The sequence below is a fragment of the Molothrus ater genome, chromosome 2 (assembly GCF_012460135.2).
Source record: "Molothrus ater isolate BHLD 08-10-18 breed brown headed cowbird chromosome 2, BPBGC_Mater_1.1, whole genome shotgun sequence".
Classification (NCBI taxonomy): Eukaryota; Metazoa; Chordata; class Aves; order Passeriformes; family Icteridae; genus Molothrus; species Molothrus ater.
The window spans coordinates 85,176,511-85,197,465 of record NC_050479.2 but is presented as its reverse complement, the minus strand read 5'-3'; the positions used below and the strand labels follow the sequence as shown (position 1 = coordinate 85,197,465).

The 20,955-nt window shown below is 38.1% G+C and overlaps 1 protein-coding gene across 1 annotated transcript in view; it reads right to left on the bottom strand.

The window, feature by feature from the left end:
- Positions 1 to 20,955, bottom strand: part of TENM4 (teneurin transmembrane protein 4) — a 601,532-nt gene that overhangs the window by 491,488 nt on the left and 89,089 nt on the right. The window contains 1 exon segment of the mRNA XM_054518583.1: positions 17,010 to 17,152. The gene's annotated coding sequence lies outside the window, so the exon portion shown is untranslated.

The following is a 20,955-nucleotide window of genomic DNA, read 5'->3' as shown; positions in this document are numbered from 1 at the left end:
GTATTACACCACTTCATTAAATTTAATAATCAAACTTTATTTCCCAGCCAACATCTTATTGACTGTTGCTCTGCTGACTTTTTGTCACTGCTGTCTTCATTGTCTTTTGATTTTCCAGTATTACCTATATATTTTCAGGGCAGCATTCCCATACACTGGACCTCATTATGAGGTCACTCCAACCAGCATCAGTTTGTCATGAAGATAAACTTTGCCTAGGTTTAAAATTAAGTAATAGCATATTTCATTGCAAAATAAAAACATCACCCACTATCATTATGAGTAATGCATACTACAGCCATTGGTTTACGCTGCTGAAGGGGTTTTGCAAGACTCTGGTTTTGTTGGCCTTTTTGATTCACAGGTTGAATCCCAAAAAAACCAAAAAGGACCAACTATATCTTGAACTGACTTGAGGGAGCTTGCTTACTGTTTTCCCTTTCACAAGAAAGGCAGCTGCAAAGCTTAACAAGAAAGAAAAAAAAAAAACACAGAATGGGATCAAGATCAACCAAAACATTTTGCTTGGACAGATATATCATATTTTCCTTTGTGGAGGCTGGATTTTACCTTGATTCCCTTGCATTTTTATTTCTTTAGGCCAGCAAGCTCAAACCAACCATTTTTAACAAGCCACTGAAATATTTTATGTGAATGTTTTTCTAGTTTTCATTTTTTTTCTCTCGGGGAGAGTACTGTTAAAATATATGGATGTCCAATACAACAAACTATCCAAAATAGTGTATGTATGACCATTAACCAAAAGATCAGAGCATATCATCAGCAAGGAATTAAGGCTCACACACACTCAGTACAAATTTGCTCTATCTGGCAAAGAAAGGATGAACTTACAGTAAGAGTTGTCTTCTGACACTTCCTCTGTATTGTCATTGTCAAGCTTTACTTTCTGTGAACTCTCTTATGGATTTTCCACTACAGCAAGATCTTCTGCATCATGTCTAAAAGTCTATTTTTTTTTTCTTTGCTACCGATCAAGACCATGCATAAAATTTAATCACAGTTGTCTCCAGAAAGAGGGCAGAGGAAGTCACTAAAGAGAGGATGTCCCCTTGACACTGCCCACATTCATGGCTTAAAAACTGCAATGATTTGGTTTATTTTTAACTTGAGTTTCCTAGGTTGGCCAGCCCTTCTCAACCTCAGTAACCCTCTCTTTGTTCATCCAAGACATGGACAATAGTACCTTGCACAGTTCCTTACTCTTTTATGGAGAAACATATTGATCTAAACTTTCACAACAGAAATAGATTTAGGTTCAAACTTTGCTCTGCAAAAAGAGGTGAGACAGGGTTTCTGCTAACACAGGACCTTACTCCTTCTCTATTAACTGATCTTAGAACCAATTTAAAGGCTGTTTGGAAGGGAATGCTCTTTTTTCTCCTTGTTGAAGTTTTTCCCCTTTGCAGGCAAGAACACCAGGCAGCCAAGCTACTAGCAAAAATGGGATCATCACCATATGGCTGCGCAGTTAGGACATTAATCTCTAGCCCTGATTTTTCATCCAAGAAGAGTGTCTCTTCTGCACAGTGGAGCAATTTCAGCATGAGTGATAGAGAGAGATCCCATGCAGATAGGAAGGAAAATCATATAATTTTAGTCATCCCCAGTCTCTGTCCAAACTTGTCATCCTGGGCTGCTTTTTATTCCCCAGAAAGAAGCAGAGAATTTTAGGCGTATATGATGTGGTTTTATTTTAGGTGTGTCTTCTGAAATGAAAAATCTTTCCACCTGAATGTGCTTGTTTCTCTCCACTGGCTAAAAAAACAAGTCTATGATGACTGTCTCAGCTGTGAATATTTACATTTGATCAGATGTACCTAATCCCAGCCTGGGTTTCTGTCATCTTCCTTTCCAAAATAAACTTGCATTTTGTTAAGAAATCTCTTTCATACTATCTTAAAACAAAACCTTTATAAAACCCATAATGAAAAAAAAAAATCAAATTAAACCCTCCTGGTTTTAGACATTCATGTCCTAGAATAGACCCTGATATGTAACCACCACTGTTTGGGCAGCCAGAGGGAGAAACAGACTATAAACAAAACTGAAACAGATTTTATTGATTTTTCCCCATGCAAGCTAAGCCCCATGCAAAATCAAAATCAAACACAGAATACCAATAACTAACAACAAGTCAAGTGCATTTTCAAATTAGTTCCCTCTCCATGGTCTAAGGCATTCCTGCAATAAGTTAGATTAAGACAGATACCTGCAAGTTATGATTTGAAGTGGATTATGTCCACTTAAGGATTCATTTCAATAGGTTTTCACACTGATGACCTTGAAAGAATAAAGGAATTTACATTATCCAAAAGCTGTTAACCACGTACAGTTCTCTACTGCCTTTGCATCATAAAGCTAAAATGATTTCTCTCATAGAAAAAAAGCTACCATGGGACTTGTACTCTTACTCCAACATCTACCCCTTTTTCCTGAGCTTTGTATACGCTTTTCCAGCTTACAGAGCTATGGTACCCCACCACATGACAACTCTGGCTTCAAGAAGAGACTCACAATTAGGGTTTAATCAAGCAAGATTCGTCCAAAGTTGAGGGTAGGTCATAGATATACAAAGAGACACTTACTGTGAACATGCGCAGGGTAGGATTTATCCCTCACTAAACTTTGGGTATTGACTACACCTTCACATGAGCTAGGCACGCACAAATCCTCTAATTGTTGATCTGATACCACTAGCTCCTTCCAGCCAGGATGAAATCCAGCCTGGGAGTGCATCTTAGAATAGAATCAGGCTAATACAGCTCCTGAGCTGCAGCATCACAACTGTCTTGTTCTTCTAAAATGTCCTCTCTGTGCACAGAGATGCTTGTACTGGGGTGACTTCCTTGTCACGAACTGGCTTGCTGAAGAATGCCTGACACCGAATAGTTCAAATTGCTATAAAGACACACCTGTGAAATACAGATCCCTCCGTAACTGTGTGGATGGAGAACTTCCCAAGTATTTCATTACAGTCCCAGACTCTTCATACCGTCTGGGCTGCTTACGTATCTTGCATTTTAAATTCCCTGGACTTTTTCTCACAAATAAACATCTTAAAGGAAGGACAATTCAATTTACATTTGGTCAGGTTCAAAAGTCACTGTAATTGAATAATAATTTGCCGTGAAGTAGGGATGTGAGTCCTCATGCTTGCCTCTTGACCTGAAAGGATATGGCTAGTGAAAATGTCTAGCAATAATTACTGTGAGGCTAACCCTGAGGCTTGGCTATTATTCACAGGTCAATCTCTCTAAGATAATTCCCAGGATAATATTACTGAAGAAAACACTCCCCCTGCATAATGCAACACCTGTATCTGTTTTGAGACTGGGGATAGAGATGGGGGGTTGAGCTTTACCTGTTTTTCTATCCTTTCATTCAGGTTTTCTGTAGGGCAGGGGATGAAAGCAGTGAAAGGGGGGAGTAAAGGAAAAGTCACTTTGCAACAGTGAACCTGTGGTGATTTTATAGTCATTACTAGGTCTATAGCCAATCACAGAGTGTGTACGGATGAGGAAGACACAAATTCTCAGATTGTGCAACAGGACCAGGTGCTGCAGTTGGAGAATGGAAGGGGACTGGTTTCAATACACAAAGTATTTGCTAGCCCAAAAACACTAACAAAAAGGGCCTTGTCAGAGCATATAATCCTTTTCTGGGCCAGCTTACGCACACCTCACATCATTAGTAAGAACTCATCTTTTTAAGTCTTGACAACACTGTAAAGAAATTGGTGGGCTTCTATTTTGACTGCCAGCAAACCATGTCTCTTTATGAATTATACTGCAGATGACCAAGAAGAAAAATAAACATGTTGAAGTGATCTCGGAAGATCACTTAAAATCATTATTAGGTCTTCTTTTTGTCAATATACTTCCAGGACCGAGGGGGAAAATCCATGGAATTGTAGTATCATTTAGTTTTGGAAAAGATCTTTAAAATGACTGAGTCCAACTATTGTTAACCCAACACTGCCGAGTCCACCACCAAACCATCCCCCCAAGCCTGTACACCAAGCACCACACCAAGCACACAGTTTTGTGCACATATGTGTCACAGCACATATCTACAGGCAGGTATGCACCATATTTCAGGCAAGGTCAGGATGCTCCCTGGACTTATACAGCACTGCAAGGTATGTGAACATGGGACAGATCAGGTCATAATCATGAGCTGGGGTGAGCCCAACCTGCTTTATTCCCCTCACAGAAACCTAGTAAAAGATGTCTAGAGGTCATCTAGATCTTCCCCTTGCCCCGAGGCAGGGTAAACTAGAGGGAGATCATGCCTGACAGATGTTTGTTTTACTTGTTCTCAGAGTGATGGAAATTTCACAATCACTGTAGATAATCTGTGCCTGGTCTTAAGTGTCCTCATCACCAAAAGTCTTCCCGTCCCAGTGTTAGAAATCCACCCTTGCTATTGGAAGACAAGAAGAAGGAAAGTGCAACAACAGGAAAAGGTACAAGAAGGGAAAAAAAAGTCTAAGGGAGAAAAAGGGGAATAAAAGAATAAAACCTACAGGGGTCCATGGGTTTATTTGCATAAGTTCAAAATTTTGCAACTGTGAAAGCAGTGCTGAAGGGGAAGTCTAGTTGTCCCAGTGCCAGCAGTAAGAATAATAATTAATAATTATGCATCTGGTCAAAGGACAATGGTACAGTAAGGTTACATGATTAGTCTGATCAGCAACATAGAGGACTGATGGGAAAAGGTATGCAAGGGTCCTAATTAATGCCACTTTAAATGCTATTAATAATGTATGATTAACTACTTAAATATTAATATCTTTCATTACCTTCTTTTACTTTGCCATACTGCATAGCAGGCAAAAACATCTCTGCCTATGACAGTATATCTGTAAAACTTGTCAGTAGGTTTATCAACCCTGTGTTGAGCAACACGAGTCCTGATGTTCAGATTTTAATTTTTACAGATCTCTTTAGTTCCACTTGTGTTAATTATGCCTTTTAGCACTTTAGTTGAAAGAACTGGGAGTATCTCAATTACTTACTATACTCATTAGTATTTTTTGTATTGTTTATTGTTTTGCTTCCAATAATTTTAGAAAATACAGTTGAATGAACTGGTTTGTTCTAGAATAGCAACACAGCATGGAACAACTCCAAAAGATATGTTTTAAATTGGAAACACTTGCAAAAGAGGAAACCAGCTATCAGTCTCGAGTTACTACTACTGTAACTGGAAACAACTTTACAACTACATTTGTATAATTCATATTATTTTGCCAACACTTTGAAGTTACACTTTCTTCCCTCATTTCTTAAGTCAGCAAGAAACAGTTATTAAAGGCACCTTTTTAAAAAAATGAAACTGTCAAGATGTGGCTTTGAAATCTTTGAAAAGACACCTGTAATGTATAATGTGCTATAAGCACGTCTATTAAATCATGACTCTTGTGGTTCTAACACAGAAATACCAGAAAAGAATTCTTTTCTCATAGGGTCAGTAGCTACACAATAATGGGAAACACTTGGACTGAAAGGTAAAAGTTGGCTAAAGTAAGCTCCTTCCCATGTGCTTGTTATCAGCAGTTGTAGGAGCAGAGCAGGTGACCCATAAATATATCTATTTTTTTAACTGACAGGCTTTTGTTTGGGACTATGTGACAATGAAGGGCCTTATTTTAATTTATAGATATTGTCCAGGAATTCAAAATTAAACAGCAGGTCTTAGTTAAGAAAAGAGCAGGTGGTGGGAAAAACTGAAATTATTTTCCCAAGTTAGAATTAAGAAAAATGTTGAAAAAAATTAGGTCCTCAGAATTTGCCAGGCATTTGCTAGAAAACAGAAGCAGCCTGAAATCAAGAGAAATTGATCAATTAACTTACCCTGTCCCAAGTAAATGATATGCCAAGAAAAGTAAAAGTACTAGAAAAGACATGAAGAGAAAAACTTTGGGTGCACAAATACATCCAAGAGGAGAAAGCAGACGTCGAAGCCCACTCTATTTAGTATTGAAAGGCACAAATCAAGATTGAAAGGCAAAGCTGAACACATTCATACTAGAAAAAAGTGTGAATTAAATATTAATAGTTACTACACGTGACCACTAAAGCACAGTTGTGTGATGGGATCTCAGTCTCTTTATGTGCTCAATGCCTCTTCAGAAGGTAAGAGTTGTCCATAGAAGTTGCTAGGCTCCAACTGGGAATGAATGAAATTCCATCACCTCCATTAATGGGAGGTCAAGGTGGAAGAGCTAGTGGTTTCTGTGACCTCAAAAATCTTTGAAATTATGAAACCATTAAATTAGGTTACTGATCTAATTGTCCGGGTCACTTGGAATTGTGGGGATTTTATAAAGGCTTTTAATTTAATATATGACTTACTATAGTTGAGATAGATTCAATAATTAACCTTTAGTTATTTTTCAAGACACAGCCTCTCTACAAACAAGGGATTTCTGCTGATTTTAAGTGCTGGTTGGCATTAAATAACTACAATTTGAAAAAAAACCCCTTCAAAATCCCTTAAAGCCATTCTTTGCACTGCATCCTCTTTTAAATATTTTGTCATCAAGAACGTTACTGAATTGCTAAAGTAATTAAATATTTGTTAATTAGCAATAAAGAAAAATCAACTTATGTAATTATAAGTGAATTAAAAACAATGGAATTAATTATTAATACTAAAGATTGGCATTCTTCCCAGAGCTGTAAGTTTAATTTTACTTGTCTTTTTAAAGCTAAATTCCTTCTGTGCAGTACATCCAGCAAAATTATTGGTGCTTGTTTTATATCCAAGCATTTTGCAGATGAAGGAAATGTGGAGCACTCCTGCAGCTATATGCCTTGTGTACTAATTCAGTGAATACAGTGATTCAAATTTCTTCAACATTCAGGTTCCAGGACAGATGTTTCTCAATAATAAAGGAAAAATTAAATCAAATTTTTAAGGAACCTCCGAGAGTCCAGACATGACATTATATTCATAAATAATCTACTAAACTATTAGGGCAAAACTGCTGCAAGTAAGCTTTTCCACTTAAATAAAGAAGACCAGCCTGTAAAATTAAGACTTAGATATTGAGTTACCCAGGGAAATGGACACATAACCAAGCCTTCCAGAGTTCAAGAAGCATTTTGACAATGTTATCAGTCACAATGTGTAATTCTTGGGGTTGTCCTGTGCAGGACCAATGTTTTAGTCCGTCCCATCAAATAGCCTTTGAAGTCAAACATTGTTCTAATCACCCTATTTTTCATGATTGTCTAGGCCAGTTCCCCTTGGAGAATTATCTGTCACTGTGAATTGAAGGTGTGATTAGAATAACAAGTATAGAGTCTGCTTGGTATTACTCCATGATGAAGTAGCAACTGATTTGTCAATATTCCCTTCTTGTGCTGGCCTGGTACTCATTTTAGCACACAAGTAAAACAAAAAGTTAGAGAAGACCAAGAAAATTTATCTTTCTTTGGAACAAAGAGTCATTACTATGAACCAAGAGTGCCCAGGCTGATGCGTGTGCCTCTGCATCTCAGCCATCAGCCTGAACACCCTTCCCATTAGTACTACTGGTATTTCCCCAGGGATCAGTTTCTATCATCAGTGCCTGTACTGCTTCCACACTTTTCCTGCAGGCAACTGAAGGAGCAAAGTGTTGGCTCCAACGAGTTGTGATTAGTGAGTGACCAGGAGAAAAGGTCAAGGATATGAACTGCCAGGCTTAACACAGATTTAAGACAATGGGAGCCTGTTAAACAGAAGGGGAAAGTAGGTTTCTTCATCTTGATGTAATCCATATACTCATTTATTGAAAAGCAGCTTCAGAACATAGGTAGAAATTCAGCTCCTCTCTTCCCTCAGCCCCCTAACTATGCTCCCACAGTTCCTACCATCTCCTCACCATCTCTTCATTTCAGCTCTGGTCTTGCTCTACTTGCTGTTTCCCTCTTGTTTCCCTTCACTCTTACCCCTCTTTTCTGTGCTGTTCCTCCGGCTCAGATGTATTTTTTCATCTTTTATTTTACAAATTAATCTCTCTCAGGTCTGCCTTCATCATTTTTTGATGGCCAGCAGTGCTGTGGATCTGGTGCCTGTCACTTTGTTCCCTGCCTATCAGCATAGGCATGACGCTTGATGAAATAAAACCAAACCTGCTGACAGGCCTGGCCAGGCAGTGGTTTCATACAATTAAATACTTACTCAGATTCAGATTTGTCATGGTTTGCAACCAGTCAAATCCAAATGCCACTTTGTCCTTTGCACAGTTATGCCATACTCTCCTTAACACCAGCAGAACAGGCATGTGGCTGTATGTATTTCCACGGCAAAATACATGTTGCCTTGCTACAAGTATATTAGCCTCTCTCTAGAGACCATGTGTTCTAATGTAGCCAAAATATTCATCCTGAATCCTGAAAGAACTTTGGGGGTTTTTTGAGTTGGTTTTTTTTAGCAAAACAATTATACACTTGTGGTTTTAAATGATTATGAAATGGATATGGAGCTAAAGCTCCCTGATGAGATTACAGGACTGTGTCGTACCATCATTGCCTTCTTTCCTGAACTGTGCAGGCCCACTATTCCAGGCTTTCAAAAGCCAAGACCATACTTCTTTACCTATATGCTTTGGTCATTTTTGAGGGCAGTTATTTACCTGTATGGCTATAGTATTGTAGAATTCAGTTTTCAATTAAACTCATTTATGAATTTATGAGCATCAGGATTCTCTGCATCTTATTTCCTTTACAACAGGGGAAGAACAGCAGTAGTGGCATAAGGCATACTTATGCTGGTAACCAATTATTCCCATTGGGAAGAGATGTAAATCTTCACTTACAGTTGTACGATGTATCACACCTATGAAGGGCAGAGAACACTCAGTCAAAATGTACTATGGTCTTATCTAGACTTTTCCCAGTCATACCATGAAAGAATGGTCCATTTATTTTATTTTTTATTTTCAGATTTTATTTATTTATATTATTTATTTTTTCAGATAAAGTTTGAAAATTAGCAGAAATTGGAAGGGTCACTGTGAAGACACGGTAAACACAGATTTAATTCCATGTTGGTATTGAAAAGTTGAACATATGAGTGACTAGTGGAGGAAAGAAAAGGTGTTCTAGTTATCACTCTAAAACCAAACAGTATTTTCTAAATATTTTGTGGCAACACTTGATTCAAGCCAGATTTCTTATCTTGAAAACTTCTGCTTTCTCAAGTGTCTTCAGGAAAACAGAGCTGATGATGTCCAGTTAACTATCCTTGCTAATACTTAAACTTGATGAAATTTTTAAGTCTTTCTGTGTTCTTTATTTGTATATTTTTTAAAAGATCTTCTGAAGGTATCAGATTTATTCACGTCTCCACTCATAAACAAAGAGAAAACACAAAACTCAGAACTTAAGAACCTCCCAGCAAAATATCTGTCCATGCTCTCTCATACAGCTCTACACTGCAGTAGGAACATCCAGGCTTCATGTGTGCTGAACCTATCGGACAGTCTGGCTCCCTGTACATCAAAAAAAGTGTGCCATCTATCACCACCAGATCCTGAAAAAAGACACCCATTCAATATCAGTGTCCAATCTCCTGAGTGAAAAAACACATTCAGGGAGTTATTATTATTTCACAAATGTTGTTTATTAATCTGGTGGGCTATAATGTTTGAATTTAAAATGAATCCTTCTAACATAGAAAATGCCATCATCAAAGATACTATTGCACAGGATAGAAAGAAAATTGTTTTGCTGTGCATAATAATTCTTCTGCTAAAGATGCTCAGCAATCCTTTGACATACACATACTTTCACCTATTGTTACACAACCAGCATGAGGTACTTAAGGTGGATCTGTATGAACACCTGTTTAGGTTGTGTACTGACGGTTTGAAAGAGCAGCTAAAGCCAGGTGTGAAGCTGTGTGGGGTTGACTGAGTGTGAAACTATCACAGATGATAAAGAATCATAGAATGATATAGGTTGGTGAGGGACCTTAAAGACCATCTAGTTCCAGTACGCCTGCCATGGGAAGGGATACATTCCACTATACCAGGTTGTTCTAAGTCCTTCTCAACATGGCCTTTAACACTTCAAGAGATGGGGAATTTTCATAAGACGTCCTAGATAAGTGCAGTACAACTGATTACAGGAACACTAGTAAATGTAAAATAACCTAATGTTTCACTCCATAGTGAAATGGAAATAAATAGCAGAGTTAGTAGGAAATATTACTACAGAATTTTGTACATGTCCTGAACTTGATTTTTGAAAAGTACTAGGCATATAACTAAAACACTAAAAACTTCAGCTAAAACACTGGGAACTGCTAGAAATATCATCACTATTTAATGGAAAGGGAACATCAAATGTTCAAATGTTAAGTATATCCTTATCTTGAGTCTGACTTATTGTAGAGAAAAGGCAAATTAATTGTATGATGATTTTAGAGTTTGCAGTACCTGGCATCTATTTTTAAAACTTACTAGTAAGAGGGTAAATATGATTTCAAAAAGAATCTTCTCAATATACTCCAGAATTGTTTCTGCATATGCCTTTTGAAGCTTTTCTCATTTTTTTGCCCCTTGCACCTATTAATATAGACTTTGCAATTTATCTATCTTTATCAGCAGAAAAACTGAAGGATTGAAAGAGTTCCACAATATCCTAGTTACGGTACCAGCTTGTGATTTGTTTGTGTCTTTCCAGACAGATGTCAGTTAAAAGAAAAAAGGGAAGGGGAGAAGAGGGGGGTAGTGGGGGGGAAGAAACAACTGATAGTACAGGACTGACTGACAAGACTTATCATACAAGATTTCCCTCAAATATTTTATGAAAAAGACATTGGATTTCATTTAATTCTGTTTTCAAAAGCCATCTCTTATGAAAAGGAGATGACCAGAGGAATTAACTGTTTCTGTCCTTTGGATCACGTACCAAATTCAGAGTTCACCTTCTTGTCGCAGAAGGCCTGCTTCCCACCTGCCCTATCTGCAATAGGAAGATAAGAAGCAGGTGAAAAAGTCTTGCATCCTTATATGCAAAGGATAAAGGTATTTTTACAGGGCTGGGTGCATTTTTAAGAACCAACTTAAAATACATAATTGCTGTACCTGCTGATACACTGAGGACTGTGCTATCTAGCCACACAGGTATTGAAAAAAATACTCAGAAAACTGCTTCAAAGATCTACTTTGCAAGATTCGCAGTAAATCTTCTCCCTGTGAAAACCTCCTTAACTATTCTAACAGTATGAAACTTCAAATCTCTCCTATCAGTTGAAGGCCACCCAAGTGCAGTGGAAGTTGACATAGCAGAAGAATGTGGCTCAGACAATCCTATGCTTCACACACCCTTCAGATGTGTATGTTTTACTAAAATATGGTGAATTAGGACTTGTGCAGCAGGGTGTGAATTTGGAGAGGCAGGAGAACACCTTTCAAGGGGTATCTTACACAGATATAGCAGCTGGAGCCACCAAAAATGGCACAGATCAGAGTCAGGGAAGACAATACAGTGTGCAACAGAGCAGTGGCCAAGAAAAGAACATTTTGACTACCTAGATCCAACTTCAGGAAAACCTGAGAAGAATATCCAATTTAGGAATCTTACTTCTGTAAGGGTTGAAGAGCCTGAAATTGCTCTTCTGGCTCAGTGCAGAGTTACCTGTGAGAACAGCATAGATATAATGGATATTATGGAGCCTTCTTCGCAAATCTCAGTCCTGATATACGCACTGGTGATTTCCTGCCTATAGGCCTGCCTTCTTTTAGTCCAGAAACAAGGAGACAAGTGGAAAAATGTGCTTCCCCCACTCACATCATTGGTAGAAAAGGAAGAAATGATAAAAGGATGGAACTGAGTGGAGATGAGAAAGCTGGAAGCAGATGGTAGGAGAATTCCAGAGTATCTAAGTGTTGTCTGTATGACCTATCTGTTGGCTGGCTGTCTTGCTTGATGTTGAAGCAAATCACAGTGGTTTTGGGAGGAAAATTTAAAAATGGGAGAAGCCATTTGGCCCATATGTTGACTCTTCAGGCAGTTTGGATTTGTCTACTGTGTCCATCATATTGCTGTCAGGAACAGGCTGAGTTGAGGACCCAGAAGGATTAACCTCCTCCTTAACAGGAATATTCTGAAGGGACTGATAACAGCTCCCTTCATTGTTCATGTACAGCAGTCCAATGACATGACACATGAAGAGAACCTGTAAGGATGGGAAAGTATCCAGCTAAGAATCTCATCCCACTACTTTACATGGGTATATCTAGTGCAGAAAAGACTAGTGCTAAATCCCCACTACAAAAGTGATAACTTGGAGAAAGGGAACTTCAGCTAATGCTTAGCTGAAGCTAAATATGAGTGTCAGCAAATTTATCTGACCTCTACTCACACTGTTTCAAAGGGCTGTCAGAGAAGGTGGCCTTGTCCTTCACTCTTGGAAGCAAATAAACAGAGAAAAAACCTACGCCACTACAACATCCAGAGTTACAGAGATGCCTTTGGATGATGAAAAAATGATCTTTCAGATTTTAATTTGAACTTTCATCTTTGATGGCCTTCCTTCCTAGAATCACAAAATAATTCAAGTTTGACCAGATATATTAGGTGGATCAAGAACTTGCCCCACTATTTGAAAGTCACCACATGTAGGCATTACCAAACTTTTCTGGTCAACCTATTCAAATACCTGATTACCTTTATGTGGAAAATCTTCAAAAAATTTGTTGGCCATTTTTCCTTCTTTAACCACTTTCCACCTATTATGCAATTTTTTTTCTCAAAGGCTGAAGTCACTGATAGTGACTTCAAACCTGAAGCTAGCACATTGTCAATCTTTAAATTACTTTAAAAATATTCAGTTTATAAAGCTGTTTTTGGTTTCTAGGAGAACTCTGTGCCTCACTTCACATACTGTAGTTCTTCCAACTGGTTTATGTCTGAGGTAAAAATTACTCCACACATCAGCAAATATGTTTTCTTTTGTCCCAGCTCTAAAAACAAAATCAAATTTATCTGCCAGTTTGCTGGCATTCTATGCCTATCCCAAATCCTGATAAATTATCATGCAGCAATGCCAACCATTCATTACAGAAATGATCCATGTCTAATGAAAGAGGTAGTGTACTTTTATATTCCAGGGTACTGGAAATTAATTTGCATAGTGGAGGCTTCAAGGGTCTGATTATATCACCTATTCCCATACCGGGCCCATTTTCTGGAAAGAATACGTCATTAACAGAAAAAATATATAATAAAACTACCCATTTGTAAGGGGTATTTTTATTCTAATGTAAGCCAATCTTATTAATTTCATTGTATAAATGTGTGGAATAGACTGATATAATCTATCAAACTCTTGCAAATCCAGAGTAGATGTAAAATTACTGCAGCTCAGCCCTGTGTTCTCCACACTAGGCCACACCACTGCCTTTAACTTCTGACTGCTGAGCAGGACCCAAAACTGCAATGTGATAACAGAGAACAAACCACGAGGGGTACAATGTGTGAAATAACATGGTCTGGGCACGGTCAGGTGACTATTTGAGATCATCTCCTGTGTCCCTTTTGCGTAACAACAGAGATGAACCCTGACATGGAGCACCAAGTGCTTTATTTTGTAGTGTGTTAATCTGCAGTCTGGGTAACTTGAAGGACTGTCAGAAGTATCAGAAAAAAAGTCAATTTCTTAGCAGAAACCAAGAAAAACCATGCTAACTAATCTGACCATTCTTAACAAGAGGAATCACAACACTTCCCATAAACTGGCTCAGGGAAGATATTCCTATCTAGACATAGTCTAGCTTTTACCAGAATTCAGCTAGGTCAAGAGGGGCTTGGAGAAGCAACAAAACCAAAAAATATCAAGAACTGTATGTTTCTTGCCTCCATGAACCCCCTACCTTGTAGAAACAGGTCTTTGAACCTCAGGGTCTTTGAGGACATGGCACCAGCAAAGCAATAGCCTTGATTCTGTAGATGCCTTACAGGGGCTCCCTGTGTGTCTGTTATGGAGGCCCCACATGCACAGTGTGCAGCCAAAGATTATTTTTCTTCCAAAGCTCAAACTTGCATGGAATTCTGGTAACTACATGCACCGTGGAAATGTCAGCCTTTACTTCTCTATATATACAGCATCCTTTGTCCTTCACATAATGATTTTGAAACGCTCTGCAAATATCATTTGATAGAATAATAAGGTATTATTATTGAATCTTTATGTCTCCTGCTGTCCCAGGAGCATTGACCTTGCTTCCCCAATACAAAGGTCTGTCTGCCAGGCTAATCACACTGATATCTGAGTACCTCAGGAGATCCTTATGTGGCAACATTTCTACAGGAACTCAAAACTGGCCAGACATACTGATAAGATCCATATATTACTCCTGTGCACTTCTGCAAGGTTATAAACCAATTCCAATTTCAAATGTAAATCCCCTTCCTGGTGACATGTGGAGAGATGCATGGTTCAAATAACTCAAATTGTCCCCAGCTGTCAGGGTTCCCTATACAGGTAGCAATGGATGCGATTTCCAAGCAGATAGCAACCACAGGGAACTAAGATGAATGAATCCCCCTTCCACTCTTTTCCAGCAGATATGTAGTACTGACAAATGTCCTTGAACCACTAAGTTACTATGGGAATACCCTTTCATTTATGTCCTTCACTTTCATTTGCCAGGACAATGCATTCACGCTGTATCTTTTAGCCATGAACAACCAGATATTAGCTCACTTTTCCGTAAGTTGTTTTTTTCCCCTTGATTTGACGTTGTATAGGCATATCCATAAACATCCATGCGCACAGCCAGGTATATGCAATACATCTGACAGGGCATAGTTACCCCTAGCACAATACCACTTTTTAATACAATTTTGGCTGGTTTCCATAGCTGTCGAAAAGTCTGAGTTAGGTTGATAGGTCTAATTCTGGCAATCAAGTTTTTTTTTTTCTTCCTTAAAGGAAGTCCTAATACTTATGAGGAGGGCATTTTCTTTCAGGAATGAGATATTTTGATAGTTGCTGAACAAATTATGATACAAAAGCTTCTATCTAGAGTTACGCAGATACTTCACGGCAGCATCAGCATCCTTTACATATCTGCACAGCTGCAAAAATGTCCAACAGTTTCATTTTTCCACTCAGAAGCTTTTTATTTATTTTCTTCTTTGAAATGAAATGCCAGAGCTCTACTATTGCCTCACAACTTTTTATTTGTCCTGAAAAGCCTTGTTTTCTCCCTCTAGTGCAGTGAAGATGCCTAGGCTATAGTTCCTTTTCTTGCAATACCTCTGGGAACCTCCACATGAACAAGGGTTTTGATATCATGGCACTGTTGTTACACCAATTTCTACCAATCAGCTACAGTCAGAAATCAAAATATTCTTTAAAATACACTTATTTTAATTCAGACCTTTCAAGAACAATCTGACTGTCGCTGGTACAATGTGTATGTTTAAAAACTTGCCCAAAGCTGCAAGAATTCAGGGTAGTCTCATTACAATATAAACACAATAATCTGAGATGTTTTATAACCTGGACTGGGGGAAGAAAACATTTATAAGCTTATGCATATTGCTTAAAACCAAAGGAGAATCCTTACATTCTTGAGACATAAAGCTACACTCTGAACCCTATCTGAGTAAAAATATTCTCCTGTGATGAATTTCAAAACCAGAAGTGTCATAGGACTCAGCCTTGTCCTTACAAGTACATTACAAATCTTGTTAACTGGTTTCTGTATTTTAAAGTACAGTGTTCCTGGCTTCATTTTGTAGAAATAAGCCCAGTTGTGTTTCTAAATCTTTATGGCTCATTGAAGTCCTGGTGCATGTAGGAACATTTCAAATTTCTTTCATTCTCTTTGAAATGTTTTGGGACGGACACTCATTGGTAAACCTGAGGTACAGCATTCTGCGGCTGACAAGTTCTACTTATTAACTGTTGCAGACAAACATATTTATGGGAGATAATAGAGATCTAAAAGGCACCTTATGCAACATCATTAGATGAATCAGAAATAGTATATCCACGTGATATTTTGGTTGCTCTCATTCAAGAAACATGTTGGGAGTCAAGATAAAGTTGTACTTCAATATAGAATTTATTTGGTGGGTGTCACCCTGTTTTTTTAAGATTTTCTAAGCCTTCTGATGTTGACATTCTTGTAGTGAACTTTCTCACACACTTTCTGTAAATAACTCATTGTTTTCCATTCCTTTATGGAGGAGGAGAAAGTTGATAGACTGTTGGTTTGACCAGTGTCATTGGAAAGGTGTCACTGTCACCCTCCAATCTGCTGTCACTTTTGGAAAACTATAAATGTTAGAGTCAGAAAATAAACTGTCCTTTTTTCTTCACCTTGAGAACAGTAGTGTGTGCTTGTGTTCTTTCGTGTCCTATAGTGACAGGTGGGAAAAAAAGTGTTATCTTTACTTGAACTGGGAGTATGCAGGGGTAAATAGATGAGTGTTGGTAGGTATTTGGTGAGTTGGAAATGCTGGTAAAGCACAGGGAATGGAGGTTCTGTGGTAAGGAATAAATTATGCTAAGTAGTATATGAGCTGCCATGAAATTATATTTAGGTTATTTCTGATACTTTAAATGAACTTCCAGAGCAGCATATTAACATTGACAATATCATTTATTCAAGCTTCAGGAACCTGGGATCATTTCTCATCTTGATTAAATCACTTTGGTTAAACCTCTTCTTAACAACACAGGAAAAAAATGGATTTTTAAAGTGATCACTACTTATTAGGCAATAAATTTAAATGACACTGCAAATATAATTTCATGGGTTTTGCTCTTTTCATTTCTTTAAAAATAACAAGGATGGAGACAAATAACACTGCTTAAAATATCATGAGAACAATCTTGATTTATCAACTCAGATACAAACACACATCAAAAGAAAATTATAAATGTCTAAATACCACACCTATCAGAGATTAAGAGTTGTACTTCTTTGACTCATCTTTACAAATAAATCTAAAAAACAATGATAGTGTACTTACATATTTCAGATCCTCATCTGTCTAAGAATAGAAAGCACTGAAGTCATGTGTCAGAATAACTCGGGTGGTCTCTTCTCAATTCCCTTTTTGTGATCACCATCCACAAAAATCAGTGCGCCACTGCAATGGTCCAGCCATCCTCACTACAGAAAAGGAGCCAGGTGTTGAGTGTCAGACAAGACTGGCATGGATTTGTAAAGGTTGTTTGCATGGCAGCTGTCAGGATTCTAAGACCCAGATTCCCTCTTATCTGCCAGAGTACCTCCATCAGAAGCCAGGCTATCACATCAGACAGTAATTGGTACCTGTCTTTAATGTCTGTGCTGATTTGGATAAATGAGTGTCTACCTCCACATCTACTGGCCAGCCATGTCCATGCTGCCTTCCCATGCTCTGATTTCCCCAGGAATAGTTATAACATGTTCCAGGCTTGTTCCTGCCCAAGATATGCACACCATGCCACTATCCATTGGTGGCTTCACACATTAGATGTGGTCTTAAAGGCTGGATAAGGAGTGTATCAAATGTAAGGTGCTCCAAGCTGAATGGAATGAAACTGGACCTAAGTTAGCACGCACACATGTTTAAGCATGAAGAAAGAGACAGTATGTTTTTCGTGGGACAAACTTTCTAACTGCATTTTTTCTTCCTTTTCTGTCTATATTTTATGCTTAATGCTGGTAATAAAGCATATTTTGTTATTTTTAAATATTACTAAAATACTGTAGGTTTTTGCAGATTATATTGATTTTTTGGAAGAAATTTAGCAGAGACACTCCTATGTCTGACACCTGGATGAGTCCAACTGTTTTAACATACATCATCAAAATTACTATCTCAGTCCCTTACTGCATATTGCTCAGACACCTTCACTCAGAAATGTCCTGGGCACTTTTTTTAGCAGCTCTATATTTAATAGGGACTTGAAGACAACTCTCAGTTTTAGAGGTACTTGAATCTATATTTATCATGAGACACACTGGGTAATGTCACTCTGTTTAGTGACAACACTCACTAATATAATGTGTGGCACAGCAGAGAAAATGAGCCAGTATATGATCTTGCTAAGGGCCAACAGTTTCTGATAGGTCACAATTAGCATGCCTCTCAGTGTTATCAAAAAATAGCTTGAAAAGTTGTGACTGCAGGTGCAAGATGCAGCCCAGCTCAGCTGTCCACATAAAACTGTCCAGTGCAACTAGAGATGCCCTAGTTTTTCTGACTGTCCTTCAGCTGCTGTCCAGAAAGACATGGGTTTCTTGCAAATCCTGCACCTTTTCTGCCAGTCTCTTAAATAACCTTGGGCATCTAAAACAGCTTGGGGCACCTCAAACATCTCTAATTTTATTGTAAAATTAAACTTTGTACTAAATCACAAGTTATGCATTGACAACAGGACTCTGTGATCCCCCCATCTCACTCCTGTTCTCCCCATATACAAGTCCAGCACATCACCCCTTTCCACAGGTATTTTCAGGGAATGAGTTGTATAACAAGATACCAAAAATTTTGTGTAGTATGCTACTTATGCACGTGTATGCATGCTATATCAGAGCTCATATTTTTCATTCTTTAATTAATATTGCCTTTTTGTAAAAATTAAAGCAGTGGGATTCCAGAAAGCCACTATGTTTTGTTTGTTAGGAGCTGGCATAAATTCCAGTAGAGATAATGCTGTAAATGTTGATCATGTTACAAGTTGGCCCACCTACTGTCACTTCAGGAAGCAGAGGTTTAAATATAAAACTACTATTTTTAACTGAGTTAATATTGGAACTGAAGGAGAAGACGTTCAAGCTGGGGTAAACAGTAGCCTGGCTGATGTAAGTAGCAGTATATTGATTTACAGCAGTGAAGCAACTATCAGAAACAGTAACTCTTTCCTTCACCAAGAGCTCAACAAATGTATTTATAATTTTATTTTGACAAGGAAAAGAAAAAGTCATAACAGAAAGTTTAGATTATTCAAAGGTATCTCAGAAGTCCTGAAAAAGTTCAATGAGAAAATAAATGGAAATATAGAGCATGTATCCTAGCCCAGTAGACTGCTTCAAATCCCTGAGCTAAAATATGCACATTATATAACTATGTGTTTTGTTTACAATGAGCAGTATATTCCAGACATAATTAAAATAAAGAAAATTGTTATATGATACCTCTGGATGATAAAAAAGGCCCAAACAACCCTTCACCAAACCTCCAAGGTACTAAATAAAAGTAGGGTTTATACCATAAGCATTCATTTATGTTCTCTTGTTGAAGCTGCAGTTCCTAAAGTACTGTAAGATTATTATTAAAAATAAGAGCATGACCACTTGATTTTATTACTAAATTGGAAATAGGAAAAATAAAAATAACAAAATGCTCTAATACTTAAAACTCACAATTTTACATACCTTATTTTATCTTGATTTAATAAATATTCTAATATTGGGCATTCTTTTTGGGTCTATTCAATAGCACTTGGCCTTTGTAATACAATATAAACAAAATTAGAAAAGTCGAAGAAGTTTAACCCAAGAGAAACCTTACTTCTCAAAAAATCCAACTAAAGGAGCCAAAGCTGTGTTTTCTTTTTAAATTACTTTCTCTCTCTTTAGCTGAAGTGTTTAAAGACTCCATAATGAAGCACAGCACTGAGTACAGCACAGGAGGACTGAGACTATGGGCTTTAGGGAGATTAATGGCTGCAGAGCGGTTTGCTTTTTGTTACATTAACCTGCCCAGAAAAGCAATTCCCTCCACAGCCCCATACCCAATCCCCATAAGTGGAGACATATGGCAGTTCTGTGATACAGAGAACACACTGTGGTAGTTTTATTGATACTGGGACTGCTTCTTAGCCGGTATAAGTCTTCTCCACTCAGCTATGAATTGATCCCATTGACTCTTGGCAAAAGCAGAACAGTCATAAAGGTTAATGCTGCCCTTGCAGTCAGATTCCTTCTCTGAATTGCCCTGTGAAGGTGCCTCTCTCCACTGACTCCAGGGAAACTGGCAGATTAAATTTAGACTGAGCTAACTCCTGTGCCTCTGCTGCTTTGGTGGGATAAATCTGTAAAGACTTGCTTTTCTCTTTGTCCATGATTCTTAGAGGTAAGTCCTTTGATAGAAAACCATCAGAAGTAGCAAAGAGAGTGGTGCAAGTTGTGCATGGCCATCACTGTCTTCTTATCTGAAGAAATGTCAAATGAGCAGAGCTTCTTTCTTCTTCCCTCTCTCCCTCCCTCCCTCTATCTTCTGCCTGTCCATTATCTATCTGAGGACAGTAATCATTAAAACATTTCAAAACCCATGTCCCAACATTTCCATGTTGAACTAACATGAATACTTGGAATTGGAGAGCTGTGGTGCATTTTGGAAGGACCTTACAAAAAGGGTTTTCAGTTCAGATTCTTGGCTAAAGGACGAAAGGCTTGGCAATGTGGCACAACATTGCACATACACAGACACACAGAGATAATTTCATATTTTCTGCTTCCCTCCTCAGATTTCTCTCTTCCAGCCATCAGTTTCTCTGCTAACCTTGAAACTGCAAGGAATTTCATTCTGTGGCTTGTGTTTCCTCCAAAGCAGAATTGCAGGACCTCAGTTCCTCCCTAGAAATTATGTCTCCTGGAGTCATTATTCCCTCTTGGCCTCAAACCACTTCCTGCAATTTCAGAGCCACTGAAAACAGCAGTTTCAAATTATCTATTAACCCATGAAGGCTAAGCCAGCCTGGATTCACCAGAGCTCCTTTGATGCATTTCTCTTTTGTCACACATTTCTTTCTTCCTATCCCTAAACTTTGAAATAGAACTGAAAAGATTCTTCCTCAGATGAGTTTTGGCCCATTTTACAGAACTTATCCTCTGAATATTGTTTTGTTTCCACTTCCAGACTACTGCAGACTACTATTTACCAAATCTATCTTTCTTGAAAAATTCTGATGACCTGTAAAAGC